The following is an 18,729-nucleotide window of genomic DNA, read 5'->3' on the forward strand; positions in this document are numbered from 1 at the left end:
CACACAATGCTATGGGGATATTTAGCAGAGAGGACCTGAAGTGTGGCTCTCTGTCTGGCAATGGGAAGGTTCTGGGCCTATTTGCTCTGATTAAACTGAAGTCTGGACTCAAATATTCTGTTGACCACATGGACTAGCAATAATTCCCAAGATCAAGGACAGAGACGATTTTGTAGATGATGGAGAAAGAAAGCTTTCCAGGCAACAATTTCAAATCTTCAAAATGTGGGGGTGCTTCACCACGGTCTCCAAGGAGAGCCACCCAATGGATTGCCCAGCTTGATGCATGAGTGAGATGAGGCAGCCTACCGGGAGCTTGGGGCCACAGCGAGCGCTTTGGGTGCTAAGCTTCATCATGGGCAGCAACCCAAAGAAGAAAACCCATGTACGTACGGATTTTCAGACTAGAAGGAAAGGACACTTTTTCTTTCTTTGAAATAGGGTCTTCCTATATGTAGCCCTGGAGGTCCTGGAATATAACACACACACATTCCCCTTTGTAAGTAAGAACCTGTTGGTGTGTCATTTCCCTTACTCCAGTATACCTGAAAAAACACAAGCATTGCCTCGGTTGCCTCACGGACACAGGTAGCGTTATAAGGTTTCAGCTCAAACTCTAAACTGTCTTCCAAGAGCAAAACATTGGGGCCTGGTGGTGTGGCACATACCTTTAATCCCACCATCGGGGTGAGGTGGGGCTGGAAGTGTAGATGAACTCCAGGTTAAACTGGTCTCAGTCCCTAGGCCAGCTAGGGCTTCATAGTGAGATACCATCTCAACCAAAAAAGAAAGGGAAACACTGGAACTCTGCCCAGGTGTCTATCAGTGGTAGGCCATTTACATGGGCAAGGCTCTGGGTTCAAAGCCACAGGACCACCAGACACAACTGAAAAGAATCTAAGTGGCTAGCCAAGTGGTGGTGGCACACACCTTTAATGTTAGCACTTGGGAGGCAGAGGATCTCTGTGAGTTCAAGGCCAGCCTTGTCTACAGAGTGAGTTCCAGGACAGGCTCTAAAACTACACAGAGAAACCCGTCTCAAAAAAGAAAAAGAACAAAAAAAGACTGCTCTGGAAAGAGACTGGCTGCTCTTCCAGAACGCCCAGGTTTGATCCCTAGCACCCACATGAAGGTTCACAACTGCCTGTAACTCCAGTTCCAGAGAATCTAATGCCCTCTTCAAGCATTTGTAGGCATCGGGCACACGTAGTGCACACACATACACGATGCAAGCAAAACACACTCATACACATAAAAATTGAAAAAAAAAAAAGTCGAAGTCCAGTTTGGGCTACACAGTGGGTTACATAGTAAGACTGTCTCAACCCAGACCACACCAACACAGGGACTGTTATTACCTATGCCAATGCTGTGAGCACAATCCACAAGGAAGGGCCTTTTTCCAAAGGAAGAACCACCAACTGATCTAAGGCAGCGGTGTGAGCCTAGCATTCCTGGCTTTTAAACTCTTCTGTATGTGGCTGGACTTTCAGCAATTTCATGTTGTCTTAACAACCTAAGAAGAGAAAAATAAGAGTTTAGCCCTTTAAAAAACAGACATTGTGCCGGGCAGTGGCGGCGCACGCCTTTAATCCCAGCACTCAGGAGGCAGAGCCAGGCGGATCTTTGTGAGTTTGAGGCCAGCCTGGGCTACCAAGTGAGCTCCAGGAAAGGCGCAAAGCTACACAGAGAAACCCTGTCTCGAAAAACCAAAAAAAAAAAAAAAAAAAAAAGACATTGTAACTGATCTCTTGAAAGTTCCCAACAGTAATCAAGACTTCAATAAGATACCACTTTGTGTTGCATGGCCCACTTTTATTTTGAAAAATTATTTTGATTTAGAGGATAATTTCTCTGATTCCAAATCTTCATTTCCTTAAACAACACTGGCTGAATTAAGATTCAGATTAATTTCCTACCATGGCACTAAACTCTATATACCCTAAATTCTAAAAGAGATTCAAATCTGCTAACAATTGAAAATTTTTATGTCCATTTATAATTTTGTGTGTCGGGGGATATGCTATACAACACAGGTCAGGAGACAACCGCTGGGGGACATTATCTCTTTCCAACATGTCAGTGCAGAGGTCAAACTCAGGGGTCAGACTTAGCAGCAAGTGCCTTTACCCACAGTCATCTTGATTGTCCATTTTAAAAAGAGAAAAAAGAAAAGCTGGGCAGTGGTAGCACACGCCTTTAATCCCAGCACTCAAAAGGCAGAGGCAGGCTCTGTTAGTTCGAAGCCAGCCAGGTCTACAAAGTGAGTTCCAGGACAGCCAGGACTACACTATGGCAAACAGGCAACAATCTGAGGGGGGGGGGGGGGGAGTCATATTTGACTAGAAATTTTAGGAACTTTGCCCTCCCCCTCCCCCAAGATTTAATTTTTTTTATTTTATTTTATTTATTTATTTATTTATGTGTGTGTGTGTGTGTGTGTGTGTGTGTGTGTACAGATTTGGAGGAGTTTTAAGTTAGAAGTACATAACCACAAATGCTGGAACTGCCTTCTGAAATGCTGCTGAGGTCTAAAATCTGACATAAGAAATAGTGCCCCAAACTCAAATCTGGATGGAATGAATATTCATGCAAAAAAGGCTTACAAAGTTCTGCGAGTGCTCACTGGAGACTCACAGAACTGCTACTATGTACCTTGATGAAATCACGGTTTCCATCATTTTTTAAGTGTGCCATAAATGAAATCAAATAATTGTATTGGAAAAGTGTGGGAAGGGGGCATCTCTAAGCACACCAAAAGTTCAGCAAGGGCATTTTTATATTCTCAGATACACAGTACCATGCATACGCCTACGATTGCAAGAGTATTAAAGACACCTTAGTTCTAGGAAAAGTGCCCCTCTCTTCCACTGCACCATTCTCCGGGCCTCTGAATATAATATACGTTACAAGAAGATAACTAAAGGAGGCCTGTATAAAACACATAATACACACATCCCAATACTATGGAGGCTGTTATTCAAATTACATGTGAACAGTAAAACTAAGGGTATTTAAAGGTATTGAATTCCTGCTATAAAGCAACCTCAAGAAAGGTGACATTTCCTGATGTCTAGTTTCTTAGCCGGTAAGGATGACTTTCCACCAGAATGCTCCCTACTCAACAACAGGGATTCTTTCCCAAGAAATGCATGTTTGGAGGTCTATAGGTTTTCTAAGGCTCCATTAACAAATATGACAAGAGATCCTATAGAGACCAGGGCTCACAACCAATTATGGCCCCTTCCATTTTGACAGATACAATACAGGCTACTAAGGCAGGAAGAGTAGGATCTTTTGTAGGAAACATTTGTCTTTTTCTTTAATATTTTTAGTTAAACTTTGATGTCTATGGGTGTTTGTCTGCACACATGTCTGTGTACCACATGTGTGCCTGTGACTGGAGTTACAAAAGTTAATGAGCCACTATCTAGGTACTGGGAATTGATCTTGGACTGTTAGGAAGAGCGAGCAGCCAGTGCTCTCTCAGCACCTCATTTTTTTTTCCCATTAAAGGTTACAGGTAACATCTGATTGAGTTATCAAAGAAATGTCAGGTTTGCAAATACATAAAACCTAATAATTTACAAAATGATGATTTCATCAAATGTGCTTTTTAACTTTGTTTTCTAAGACAGATCTTATGTAATTCCAGGCTGGCTTTACACTAGATAGCTGAGGATGTCCCTGAACTCCTCATCTTCCTGCCTCCTATTCCCAAAGTGTTGGAATTATAGGTGTGCACCACCTCAACTGGATAAGTAACAGCTTCAAAGCAAAAATAAACATCCCAGGTTGAGGTCATCAGACTTGAAATAAATAAAGCAAATTCTGGCACAAACATTGAAAACATGCAGCCGCCTCATGTGCAAGGCAGTTGTAAGGGAAATAGGAAACACCAGCAAGAGTGATGCTCAGACTCAACAGAACTTGCCCCCTTTTTCTTTGTGCTTTTGAGACATGGTTCTGTCTACTCTAGAACTCAGTATGTAAGCCAGGCCAGTGATGAATGTGAGGTAACTGCCCTCCCTGTCCCAGCCTCCCAAGCGAGTGTCATACACCAGGTGCAGGGGCTTGCTCCTAGGGCCTCAAGTCCACCAGTGAGCATCACATCCTGCTTGCTCCTTTTTTTTTGGAGACGAGGTCTAAGTTGCCCAAATCCCTGAACCAGCTCAGCAGCACAGGAGTGAACCTGTGCTTCTCCTGTCTCAACATCTGAAACAGCCGGGCTTACAGGGATGCACCACAATGCCCAGCTCTAGGAGGCATTTCAAAAGCAAAAACCCAGCACCACCTATGTAGTTTCTTAAGCATGTCAAAGTAAAAATACAGTCATAGAAGACCATCGGAGTGTAACCAGGGTTTGGCTGGACCACAGTGAGTGCATTTTTTATTTTGCTTTTTAAAACAGCGTCCCACTATGTAAGCCAGGCTGGCCTGGAACTTAAGCTCCTCCTGATCATGCCTCTCAGTGCTGGAATTAATAGTGGGCATCAGCATCCCTGGACCAGAAAACTCATTTAGTTTGAACTTACATAAAGAGTTGCACTATTTTCTTTTAAAGTTCAATTTTCAAGTAGATTATTGCCATCTCCAAGGTTGGGCAATATTTCATGTATTGACCATGCAAATAAAAGGCACTGGAGGGGTTGGAGACAGCTCGGTGGTTAAGAGCACGTGTTGCTCTTGCAGAGGACCTAGGTTCAGTTCCCAGCACCACATGGGAGCTCTAGTTCCAGGAGACCTTGTTCTGGCCTCCTTGGCACCAAGCACCTGTGTAAGGCATATACATACATCAGGTAAAACTCACACATGTAAAATAAAATAAATCTTTAAACTGTTTTCATTAAAATGTTAAAGGCAATGGAAACTATCAAGCAGTAGTTTTTCTCACCATTTACCTACAATCCCACCCTTGCAAATAACGTGAAAATCAAGCTATGAGGAAAAACATTTTGCAGGTGTTGTTATATATTTGTACACATTAAATACTGTCCAAGAGTAGCACTACAGGAAGCATTATGCGAACAATCCATTAACTGTAGTGATGGAAGAGGCATTACTACAAACCGTGCTGAGGCAGGATGCCCACCAGCAGGCAGGACTATCCAGCTTGTCCATCCTGGCGTGCACAATGTCCCACTGTGAGTGAAGATTTTTTAATATGATTAAATAGCTGTGGTGGCCTTGCCTGTAAACCCAGCCACGATTTTGTATGATGAAATTGGAATGTATGAACTGTAGACTTATTTACACAATTCCACAATCTTTGCCACTCTCAATGGACAACTGGGGAGGGACAACAGAGACCGAGTGAGCAGCAGCCGGGCCTGCTGGCACAGGACAGGACTGTAACCCAGCAACCTGTGAGGCTGAGGCCTACCACAAATAAAAGGCCAGCCTGGGCTAGGGAGGAAATCTCAAGGGCAGCCATCCTATTTGTTACTAGCAAATTTTGAGAACATTTAGACCACACAAACCATATATAAACAGAATACACAAAAATCAATCATAATAAAAGTCTAAAATAAACTTTACATCTCAGGTTTGTCTGCCTCCGTGTCATTGACGCAACTGCCTTCACGGCCTTCCCCAGTGCAAGCTCTGTGCCGACAGCACCCCCTAAACTCCTGTCAACCTTGGGCTTCACTGTGCCCCCGGCTTCCCACTGCAGTCACAATCAGCCCAAAATACATGGTACAAAGAAATCCCATTTTGATGCTGCTAATGACGCCAGTGTTACCTTGATAAACTGCTTGTTCACTAATCAACAAAAGTGCACTCAGCACCAATGAGGGCCCCTATGCCGCGGAGAGTCACCTTAGCAGAGGGCCAAGAACTGTACAGTAGTTAAGAATCACCTAACCCGACAGACAGGGAGCTACGAGTGATGGGAAAGTTCACAACCCAGCTGGACAGAGACAGGCTGGGAGAGAGAACAACAGGCTCGGGCTGCTCGGACCAGAGCACAGAGCTCAGGAAATAAGGCTTCAAGCACCCCAAATGTTTCCTTCTTCTTCTTAGATGACAGGACTAACTCAGAGTGAACAACCCTCCCATTTATCCCTTGTTTCCTTTCTTGTAACTATGCAAGACCCCCAACCCACTTCTTTGTTCAGGGCTGGGGCAGGTCTAAGGCTCAATATCATCCAGGCCTATTTTTCTGTGCCTAGTTTTGGGGACAGACTCACTTTGCAGTCCAGTTTGGCCTCAAGCTCACAATCATCCTGTCTCCACAAGACATCACTTTATTTCCCCTGTAGACCAGGCTGGCCAGGAACTCAGAGACCACCTGCCTCCGCCTGCCTTTCAAGTGCTACGATTCAAGCCACCAAGCACTAAGATTCAGGGCATAAGCCCCCGCACCTGCCCTATTCTCAACTTAATGTTGTTCCCATTTTCCTTCTACCCAGCCTTGTCATGATCGTTCAGAGATCACTGTCACTACCTCCCCCTCCCCACCCCCTGCTCTCTAATGTCTGCCTGCTTTTCATTTGGACCGTCTTCCAGTTTAATTCTCCACAAGTAACAACCTCTCTAAAATACAAACTGCCCTCCCCCAGTGTTTTCCTGATTCTCAGGCAAATCATCACAAATATTTCCAGGGCCATTGATATGGATTTACTTCAGCAGGGGTGAGCTGGGGGTGAAAAAGTCTTATTTGAAGCACATATAAAACACAGCTCATAAGCAGTGATTTGGGTTGTCAACTTGACTACATGGAAACATCTAAAGAGGCTTCTGTGATAAGATGACCAAGAGCTTTGGAAATGCCTCCACAAGCTTACAATTTCTATCCCTAAACGATCTTACCAGTATCTCGACTGGTCTTAGGTGCTACACTGGTTGGGATTATAGGGAATAACAAATCCCCACCCAGTTAGAATAGACAGCATCAAAAGAGCGTTAGGAACCAATAACTAAACAGCTCCATGGCTTATTCTACAAACACACTCCCATAGCACATGCCCACATGTGGCAGAATGGGGGCACACACCAAGTAGTAACTGCCCCAAAGACCTTGTGACTATATAAAATGGCCTATCATGAGGGTGAAAAGAACAGCCTAAAATACCAGAGAATACTGTACACAACGTGCGTACTGAAATATATCTAGTATCCTATGCCCACTCAGAAACTTATGGAATACACAGAAAACCAGTAATGCTAGCCTTAAGTAGAGAGGTTGGAAGGCCCACAGACAGTATAGGAATTAGCTGTTATGTAGCATTCTATACCTAATTTTTATGAACAAAGTTAGTCTACCTCTGGTTTTCTATTTCCTCATGCTGGCAACTGGTCATCACAAATGACTCATGTACTCTAAATACCCTATTCTGGAGCACACTTGTTAAACAGGAGCAGCTGCAGTCTTCTGAGGGCAGGTTTTCCATGTATCCCAATATGAGATGCAGCATGGAACACAAGGCTATGTTTTTACATGCATGTACACGGAACATGGCAGCACTGTTAAACTACAAACGTTTTCCTGGGAAGTGACTTGTGTCCCACCCTTTTTTCCCCTCCTTTTTGGTTTTCCAAGACAATGTTTCTTTGTGTAGCCCTGCTGTAGACCAGCCTGGCCTCGAACTCAAGAGATCCACCTGCCTCTGCCTCCCGAGTGTGGGGATTAAAGGCGTGCACCACCAGAGTCCAGTGTGTCTCACTTTTTCATCATCAACAGCTACCTTTACACTTCTTACTGGTTATGTATATGTGTATGGGTGTACAGTTCTCACAGGGGACAAAAAAGGGTTGCTGGAAACTGAACTGGGTCCTTTGCAAGACCAGCAAGTACTACTGCCCACTGAGCCATGTCTCCAGCCCAACTGCTACTTCTTTTACTGATGACAATCAGTGAAGACCTTTTCCCCAAGCATCAAGAGTTTTTATGTGGTACACACTTTTAAATGTCACGAGAGCCTTCCGTCCTGCACTGATCCTAATTATTATGACTGATTTAAAAAGCCAAACGCCAACCCTGCCCTTTCTTTCACACAGGCCCCCGACAGCCAATTCACCTAAGTCCTAACTGTAATTCAGCGATGACGACTCCGCAGGTCTCCTGTGTGGCTCGGCTCCAGTCTCTGTGCATGCGCCCACGTGCCCTCCCACTGCTGTCACCTGCCACCTTCGGGCAGGCAGCGCTGACGTCTCAACTCTCAGCCCCTAAGGCCCGAGTCCTAACTCTTCTCTGCCTGTAGCGTAAGGTGCTTCAAATGGAAATCTCCCCAAATAGCTAGTTCTCTGAAAAACAAACCCTCATTTTTTGTTTTTGTATTTATCAATACTTCAACAAATGTTTATTGATTGAAGTCCTTTTACTAAAGGGTATTGAGATATTTATCTAGAGATAAAAAGACAATAGCTTACAAAAATTATAGGTTGCTTAAAAATTATATTCCTGGAAAAGTAGTTCTGCCCAGAAAGAGAGGAAAAATGAAGGGTTCCAATTCTGGTATAACCAGCATAGATTACACATGTAATAATAATATAGTGAAAAGCAGATGAGAATTTAGGGGAAAAAAACCATAAGCTTTTCTAAACTTCATCTGCCAGATGGAGACTGCATGGTCTGCTTTATAAAAGGCTGTTGTGACAGTCAGATGGGACCGGTTTTGTACACAGTGAAGCTTTTTTTTCCTTTTTGTTTTTATTTGTTTATTCATTCATTCATTTATCTATCTATCTATCTATCTATCTATCTATCTATCTATCTATCTATCTATCTATCTATCTATCTTGAGTAGAACCAAAACTTATCCTAAGCCACAGTCATCCTAGGGTCCCCCCTGCTATATAGCCTCCCTGGTTCTGTGGGTTGCAGTCTGATTGTTCTTTGCTTTATATCTAGAATCTTTGTATCCAGAACCTTTACCAACCCCACATCTGACAGAGGATTGATCTCCAAAGTATATAAAGAACTCAAGAAACTAGACATCAAAATATTGAACAATCCAATTAAAAAAATGGGCTAAAGAGCTAAATAGAGAATTCTCAAAAGAAGAATCACAAAGGGCTGAAAGACATTTAAAGAAATGCTCAACATCCTTAATCATCAAAGAAATGCAAATCAAAACGACGCTGAGATACCACCTTACACCTGTCAGAATGGCAATGATTAATGACAGTCAATGTTGGAGAGGATGCGGAGCAAGGGGAACACTCCTCCACTGTTGGTGGGAATGCAAACTTGTACAACCACTGTGGAAATCAGTATGGCAGTTTCTCAGGAAATTGGGAATCTATCTACCTGTTTTGTTTTGTTTTTTTTTTTAAAGATTTATTTTATTATGCATACAGTACTCTCCCTGCACGTATGCCTGAATGCCAGAAGAGGGCACCAAATCTCATTATAGATGGTTGTGAGCCACCATGGGCTTGCTGGGAATTGAACTCAGGACCTCTGGAAGAGCAGCCAGTGCTCTTAACCTCTATGCCATCTCTCCAGGCCATCTTTAACATTTCTTAAGTCAGTGTGGGTTGATGTGCATCATGCACAAGGGTGAAAATCAGAGAACAATCGGGGGAAGTTGGTTCTCTCCTTCCACCATGGGGGTCACAGAAATCAGACTCAGGTCTTCAGGCTTAGTACCAAGCCAGGCCCTCATCCTTTGTTTTTGAAAACAGCGTGTCACTATTTTAACCAGGCTGGCTTTGAACTCTTGCTGTACCCTCCCCCAAGTAGTTGGGACTAGAGGCACCAATCACTGTGCAAGATTTAACCAGCATGAACACCTTGCCGAGAATCCCGTAATGGCTCCTAACAGCAGAACTAGATCTATTTAGATACTCAGTCTTATTATGGATTCCTACAGGTTCCTACCCACTTCCCAGATCCCAACATATCCTATGAGAAACTATCTTGTCATATATACCACCCAAAACAGACTAACTTACTGGAAAACGACACAGGCATCTGTACCCACCCAAATCCCGGTACAACAGGACTCCAACTCCTATTGTGTACTCAACTCTGAATCCTTGAGTTTTTCCTTCTTCATGTGTATGGAAAGTAAGTCCCAAGTTGTTAACCATCTAGTTCTAGTGCTTCCTGGATCCTTTGCTGATCCTTTCTTCATTTGTGTCAACAGTGTGCTACCATCTTTGAGAGATCTGGAGTTTCTAGCAGACAGACGCCTACCATCTATTTTATGCCGGCTGCCTTGGTCTTCAGAAGAACAAACACTTGCTCCCACGCCGAGTACAGAACCAGACATTGATAATCTAAGACTGCTTCTAGTGGCTTCTTTTGTGAGGCAGGTTCTTGCCATGTAGCAGCAGCACAGCAACTCATGATTCTTCTGCCTCAGCCACCTGTAGGCTGGCATTAAAGGTGCACACCACTACACCCAGCTGGTCTTCTTACCTATGCAGAAACAATCTGTATTCTTTACAAATGTAACAGTAACATCTTAGAATAGTTCATCCTTAAGCTCTGCACAATTTTAAGTCATTTACTGACCAAATACTATGTTCCCTTTATTGCTTTATCTGAGTGGCATGACAGCCATAAAATACTTCTATTAAATTAACCTTTACTATACACTACATATCCCTCGGCACAATGCCTGGAAGGGAAGCAGAATGTTTTGGATTTTGCAATTTTTAGTGGGAAGGAATTCAGGGATGTTTGTATATGTACAGTAAGTGGGTTTTGTTTTTGTTTTTGTTGTAGGATCTCACTATGTAGCCCTGGCTAGCCTGAAACTCACTGTGCAGATCAGGCTAGAATTGATTTGGTGGAGTTTGCTGTCAGAGCCAGCAAATGACATATCTAGGAAAAGTGATTCCTGTAGCTTTCCATACAGAGTGAGTGATGCTCGGTATTCTAATGTCCCCACTTTGACTGTTAGCCCTCACACAGTCAGGTGGGCTGGTCTACTAGTGGCATCATGCCAAGGCCCCAAAGTTTCAGATTTGGAACCTTTTAAATTTCAGACTTTAAAAAAAGGTCTAACCTCCAATTCATGACCATGTGCCTTGTATTCCTGAATACTGGAACAAAGCGTATGCCACCATGCTTAACTCTAAATTACTTTTAATAATGTACTAAAATTATTTTGAAGGAACCCAGGCTCATTGTATTATTCCTATACATACATTGCATTATTCCTATGCATATAGTAGTACCCAGTTGGTTTTTTTTTTTTTTTTTTGGTTTTTCGAGACAGGGTTTCTCTGTGTAGCTTTGCGCCTTTCCTGGGACTCACTTGGTAGACCAGGCTGGTCTCGAACTCACAGAGATCCACCTGGCTCTGCCTCCCGAGTGCTGGGGTTAAAGGCGTGCGCCACCACCGCCCAGCCCCAGTTGATTTGTGTTTGTGACTGCGGTGGCCAAAAGAAAATGAAGAACTATTAAAGGACAAGCAAAAAACAACAACAACAAAAAAAAAAACTGAAACCAAAAAGCAACCAATTAACCATCCCAACAGTCAAGTGACTTAATTAAATTAGCAATGCAGCCACAAGTACTTGTGTCCCAGAGGGGCATTCCTGGAACTCCAGCTGTTCTAGATACAATCAGCTCAGAGCAGAGCAGAAAAGGCCAGCCTGTAGAGAAGAAACCAGGCTACAGGAAGAACCGGAGACAGGATAACAGAAAGAGCACAGAGTATTAGGAAATAGGAAAGACATTGAGTTATTATACATGAATCCATGAAGTTTATAAATACTCCACAGACCTAACGAATTGTCCCCTGTTCACTCTGGCATACAAGGATTAGAATATTTAACCATTATTTTATTAAATGTACTTTACTTTACATCTCACATATGTATTGGCTATATAGAAACAAGTCAGTTTCAGCTAACTTGAGCCCACTTATTTCGGTGGAAAAGCACTAAAAAGATATGACCAGTGGAACTTGCTGATGAACACAATGTATCAGTAATATAACTTGACAAGTTCCCAAATCCCTTCCAAATACCATAAGGCACACCCACCACCTGAAGTGAAGAGAGGAACCTGCTGCAGGCTCTGCAGCATGTGCATGCTAATGTCAGCTTACTATGGAATGCAGGGCAGGCACTACAGTGAGAGGACTTGGTATATTTTACAAATGAAGACCAAGCAAGTGATGTAGACTCCATAAGGAAAAATATCACTATATATCATAAAAGAACATCTCCTTAGAAACACTTAAAATCATTATAAAAGCTCATCTTTAGCAACTTTTAAAGTCTGTACAATCACCTAGTAAACAGTACCAGGTGTAAACCCAGGGGGAGTGCATGCACAGCTCAGCAGGTACCTGACACTCAAGCCTGGGGCTTAATCCCCAACACCACAGTGGAAGCCCTAGCCCAGAGGTCATGCTATTAAGGGAGCAAGCATGTGAAACACCGAAGAAGCCTGGTGACGTGAATTCTCCAAAGCATTTTTCCCCAAAAAACAGGCAAGGTTTCTCCATGTAACCTTGGCTGTCCTAGAAATCACTCTATAGAACAGGCTACCCTCAAACTCACAAAGATCTGCCTGCCTCACAGAGTGCTGGGATTAAAGGCAAGAGATACCACTACCCGGCTTCTCGGAAGTATTTTAATAATCAACACAAAAGACCAATCTAGATGTTTTGCTGTTTTGCAAGTAACACCAAACTATGAATTACACATTTTTACACTGAGATTTAAGGTTTTTATTTCCCCCCTTCCTGGAGACCTTAGGCATGCAGGTCAAGTGCTCCCGCACTAAACTAAACTAACCCCTCAGCAGTTACCTTCTCAGATGGTGTTTATAAAGTCCCAACTTACTCATCCAAACCTGCTTGAGGACTATGTCCTGATTACAACTCTGCCCTTGCAATTATTAGAATTCACATAATTAGATCATCAGTGTGTATAGCCATGTTAAAAAATGATCATGTACATGGTGTGAATTTCAATCAATGGCTAGATTAACTCTTTAGATCTGACAAGTTCCTAGCAGCCAATCCTTTACACTTTTGGTTTGAATCTTCTCTTCAATGCAGACAAAAGAAAAGGAAACAAACACGTAAGCTTGTATAACCTGGTTGGCTTACTTTACTCTCAATAAAGAGAAAGGCCACTTTGTCTGCAGATACTGTCGGTAAGCCCAGGAAACTTCTAGATCCTCCAGTCTTCATGCTTGGGAATCCAACACCACACACCATTGCATTTTGTAGAACTGATATACTGAACATACACTGTAATTTTAGTTTTAAGTTGTATTTCAATTGTTAAAATCTCGTTTTCTCCCAGATTTCCAACCTGCTCATTCATTTTCCAGCCTCCGAGAAAGATCTCTTGATGCTCATCCATTCAACTTTTCCCTGTCTTCCATGTGCTTATCTTATATGATGTTCTATTGAAAACTGAGGAACACATTCTTGTCTGGCTCTTGGTCCGACACTTTGGCATAATGATGTAGTTAATCTTTTTATGGGCTTTATTCCCATATTTCTCTTTCCATCTAGTAGACATCAAACTCAAAAAGGACTAATTGTACTTCATTGTTATAGGCACAGGCTGAGACGCAAATGTTCAACAAATATTTATTAAATGAATACACTATGTCAGATTCTCATTAACATGCTTTTATTGGTACTGAAATATCCACTCTTCACTGTGTAGCTTAGCACAGGCTGGTCTTTATGAGATCCTTAACCCGACTTTCTGAGAAACAGAGGAATTACAGGTGTGCACCTGTCTTGGGAAACTCATTTTTAAATTTAGAAAACTTTTTTCTCCTGAAATTCCCCTCATCAGTTTTAGAAATATAGCATCGCTTAGAATCCTATGAACACTCTCAGACACCAAAACACATCAATGTTCAGGTCCCTAATAGAACGGTGGGAACTATGCATAAAACCTATGCCACATGCTATAGATTTTTAAATCACAACTTAGAATCTAAGAAAATGCTACATAGACATGAGCTATAATGTATTGCTTAGGGAGTGACATGAAAAACCCTGTACATACCCAGAATAATTTTGAGTATTTTCAACCGATTGTTGACTGAATCCATGAATTTAGAATTTGTAGAGAAAGGGCAAACTGCACCGAATGCCATGCACCATGTGAAAATACCTGGAGTACCGATAAATAAATGCAAGCACGAGAACTAGATACATATACCCTTACAAAGTATAGGAACACACTGAGCAACCCGCAAAGCCCTCTGGGAGACAGTTCAGTGAACATGGTGGGGAGGTACACGGAATTGAGAAGACTGAGGACAACGAATAGTTCTGTAGTTCAAATACAACTGTCTCATTATAGATGGGTAGCTACTGAATTTGAAAAAGAAAAGGGACCAGATGTTACTCCTTTCCTAGGACACAAGACTGTGAAGACAATTACAAAAGGGAGAGAAATGGTAAGGCTGTGTCATGGCCTCAGTAACTAATGACAATACTCTGAGATTAATTTTTAGGTTTATTTTTAATGTATGTGTATATTTTGCCTGCATGTATGTTTGCAACGTGCACGCAGCTGTCCATGGGAGCCAGAATAGAGTGCTGGATCTCCTGGGAATGGATTTACAGACAGTTGTAAGCCATCATGCTGATGCCTGAGACTCAAACCCACGCTTTTATCTGTTGAGCCATCTCATCAGCCCCTGAGGATACTACTTATTACACAGAAAGCCTTTTTACAGTTTTTTAAAGCCCAGCAAACCATTGCTCGGCACGTGCTTGCAGTAAAGGAGCAAAAGGTCTTCTTTTAGGCTCTACTTCCACTGTTCCTGAACTTACCTTTCCCATCAGAAACTCGTGGAATACCATGCATCTTCCTCTTTCCTGGCAACAGTTTACCCAGCTAAATTCACTCTGAATCATTTATATCAGGAACTCAAATACTTCCTACTGTCATTAAATGCCCTAACACACATTGAGAGAGAGAGTGCATGTGTGCACATGTGCGCATGAGTGCACATTCGAGGTCTCTCCTTCCTAGAGCATTACTATAAACCCAGCCAGTTTAAACTTGACTACCTAAAGACACCTACGTGACCTGTTTAAATGCTATCATCCTAGTGCACTCTTCCCAAATTTCTCAGAAGGAAGGAAGTATGTGCTTCCAGGTTTTCAAAGTGCTTTCTTTTTATTAGCACTATGCATGTACAGGCACCTGTGCTAGGAGAGAAGAGGAACTTTCTGGAAGCTGTTTTCTCCTTCCACCATGTGTACTCTAGGAACAGCAGGCGTGCACGCAAGCACCTTTACCCTTAAGCACTTTCTGTATCCTTCATCACTAACAGAGTACCACTCTCCACATACCACCAAACTTAAATCCTAACAACAGGGACCTGAGTTTGCAGATTTGGGTACATTCATTGTAAAATTGTGCTTGAACTGGTGTCATTCATTCATCAGACACTCAGGACTTTATAGGAAACAAAGGTAAATCACTATGTAATGGATGAGATTCCTACTGTGTTAGGGTTAGTGTGTTCTTTTTCTTGATACTGGGCACTGAATCGTGAGCCTCAACTGCTAAGGCAAATCCACTACCATTGAGCTATATTCCTGCCATTTCGGTTGATGCCAGTTTTCCTGCAACAGGGTCTGGATTAACTCATTTCAGCCACTGTGTAGTTGACTTTGAATTTTGTGATCAACCTGCCTCTCCACACCTGGCTGGCCTGGTACTGAGATGGAACAAAAGTGAACAAAGTTTATACATACGTTTAAGAGAAATTTTGTATGACAAATCCTTCTCAGGAACTGAATATACACATCTCTTCCTGATATTACCAAGCAGGTAATAAATACAAGTAGTAACAGTAAAAAGAATACAGCGTAACTTACTTCCAGAGAACCGTGTGCTCCAACCCCTTCCCTGCTCTATGGCAAACACCCACTCTTTTGCTTAAAGAAACAGATCTTACACAAATTTGAATGCAAAATGGTGGATAGTTCAACTGCTTTTCTTGTCGCAGGGCAGGGAGCATAAGAGACTTGCTCATGCTCAACAAATGCTCAATAATTGCTGTCACACCCCAGCATGGGAAATTCAACCCTGTACTAGCTACAATTAGTCTTATAGAGTGGAATTCTAGGAACACTGATCATGAAATAAAATTTGGCAAAGTCACTGTGTTAGACGAATCTTGTCCAGTACACGATTATTTCAAGTTTCCAAAAGCAAGAGATAAGACTACCCAGCTAAATTCACTCTGAATCATTTATATCAGGAACTCAAATACTTCCTACTGTCATTAAATGCCCTAACACATTGAGAGAGAGAGTGCATGTGTGCACATGTGCGCAAGTTTGACTGGTTGGTTATCACCCCAACAAACAGCTAACATAAGCTATTCTGCACTTTTATTGATGTTAGCCCTTATCTAATTTAAATACTCAATTATCTTATAAAAAGAACTTGAATATGGAAAGTGAAGGTGCACAAACAGATTTAAAAACTCAGTCTCACAGACACACTAGGTCCAGATACTCACTCAATAGCCACACGTGACACCGCTGGCCAGTGCAGCTCAAGCAAGCTCCACGTCATCCAGTTACCTCTTCACAATTCTCTCTCCCAGCAGTGACTTCTTTCTTTCCCAGACTTTGCATTCTCTCACCTGGCTGCCACTGCTTCTCCCCTTGCACCTACACGGTAAGCTCTTTCCACGGCATTTGCTCTTCTCAACGACAACACACAAGCCCATGGGGGTCCCTGGGAAAGCACTGGCCCATACACCCCCACAGATGAAACCAGAACACCTAGGCAGCAAGGTGCAACAGACTAGCCCTGGGAGGTCAGTTCTGAGCTAAGAATTTCAGATATTGCTAAAGTACTTAACATATACTTAATGGTATACCAACTTATAAAAACATAAGCAAAAAATTGGGACAGCTTATCTTTTTACTCCATTAGTCCAATATCCCAAAGCAACCCACAATAGGAGAAGCATCGTTTCTAACAACCGATGGCATACTGCACCCACTAAGGGGTCTCAAAGGGGGTAAGAAACCCTGAGACTTAGTTTACTTCACCACAATTCCCTGCTGCAAAATTAGTAAATGAACACATTTTATTTCAAGGAAGAAATTATGAATATCAATACATGTCATTTTCCAGAATTGTTTAATTTCCCTCATTTTTAGAAAACTGCAATGGTTCCAACTAAATCTTGACATGTGATAACACAGAGTCAAGCAACAATGTTAATTTCCCAGCTAATTACTGTGAATGAAGCTAAATACCAGAAACATAACAGATGTAACCTAAAGCTTCAAGGGCTTAACAGTAAGTAGTCTGGGGTTGCTGTAAGTACACATGGGGGAGGGAGGAAAAGCATCTTTGGAACCCGCAGATGTCAGTCATCTTCAGGATGGCAAACAGTTCAGGCTGATAACTTTTAAATGCTCTCATTAGGACCAACGATACAGCTTTAAAGGCACTGCCTACACATCAAGTGCCTAGGTTACCCCCAAGTATCCCCTCCCTCTTTTACAGAATTCTTATGTCTACAAGTAAAGAACTGACTTTTGGAGAGATTCAACTAGTGTGACAAGATCCAATCATTTCTTCAGAAAAAGACAGGGGAAGCATGCCTTTGTCATAATGTTAAAAAGCTAGAAACATGGGGCTGGAGAGACAGCTCAGTGCTTAAGAACACTGGCTGCTTCTTCAGAGGACCTGGGTTCAGGTCCCAGCACCTACGGGGTAGTTTACTACCAACTAATTCCAATTTCAAGGAATCAAATGCCTCCTCTGACCACCACTGGCGTCAGCACATACATGGTGCACAGATATAAATGCAAGCCAAACATTCACATACATAATTTAAAAAAAAAATCTTAAAAAAAAAAAGGTTAGTTATACAATGGAAGGACAACTTTCTTCATGACAGATAAAACAATCATCACAGAGTCAAATCCTTCTTTTTTTTTTTTTTTTTTTTGGTTTTTCGAGACAGGGTTTCTCTGTGTAGCTTTGCGCCTTTTCCTGGAACTCACTTGGTAGCCCAGGCTGGCCTCGAACTCACAGAGATCCGCCTGGCTCTGCCTCCCGAGTGCTGGGATTAAAGGCGTGCGCCACCACCGCCCGGCCAAATCCTTCTTTAGTTAGGAAAAAAAATTACAAAATGCTTCAACAATTTAAACTTCCTGAGGCAATTTTTGAAACACTAAAAATTCTATGCAAAGGTTACCTTTGGGAAGCAAGGTAAGAATCTGGATTCCAAACGAAAACACGTTTCCTACATGGGTTGTCTTAGTACAGACGTAGATCCATCTGATATTACAATGCTCATACAAAGTCTTCATTGTTTGTTTGTTTTGAAGCAGGGTCTCACCTTGTAGCCCAGGCTGACCTTCAACTCAGAAAGCCAGCCCCCTGCCTCTGCCTCCAGACAGCTGGGCCACCATATCTTGTCAGCCTTCATTTCTGAAACAAACTACTGTCGATCTACTATGGGCTCTCATTACAAACCAATTAAAATTTTTATACACATAATTTTGAATTAACTTCAAACATATAGATGCTGGTCGCAGAAATAAAGTTACTTATTTTCCTCTTGTATTCCTTGATGGCTAACATGACTAATGAAAAATAAGGCCAGAAAAGGAAGATTGTTCAGAATACTTAATAGACTTAGGAAATGTGATTATCATAGTCAACCGATTACTAATACAGCAAAATGCTATCATTCCGTGCATGTTTACCAGGATGTAAACAAAGACTAGGACAGTCTCTAGTGCCTCTTCAGCTGGCACTAAGAAAGTCCAAATATATCAACACCAAGGCTGACCT

The sequence above is a fragment of the Peromyscus maniculatus genome, chromosome 9, assembly GCF_049852395.1.
Source record: "Peromyscus maniculatus bairdii isolate BWxNUB_F1_BW_parent chromosome 9, HU_Pman_BW_mat_3.1, whole genome shotgun sequence".
Classification (NCBI taxonomy): Eukaryota; Metazoa; Chordata; class Mammalia; order Rodentia; family Cricetidae; genus Peromyscus; species Peromyscus maniculatus.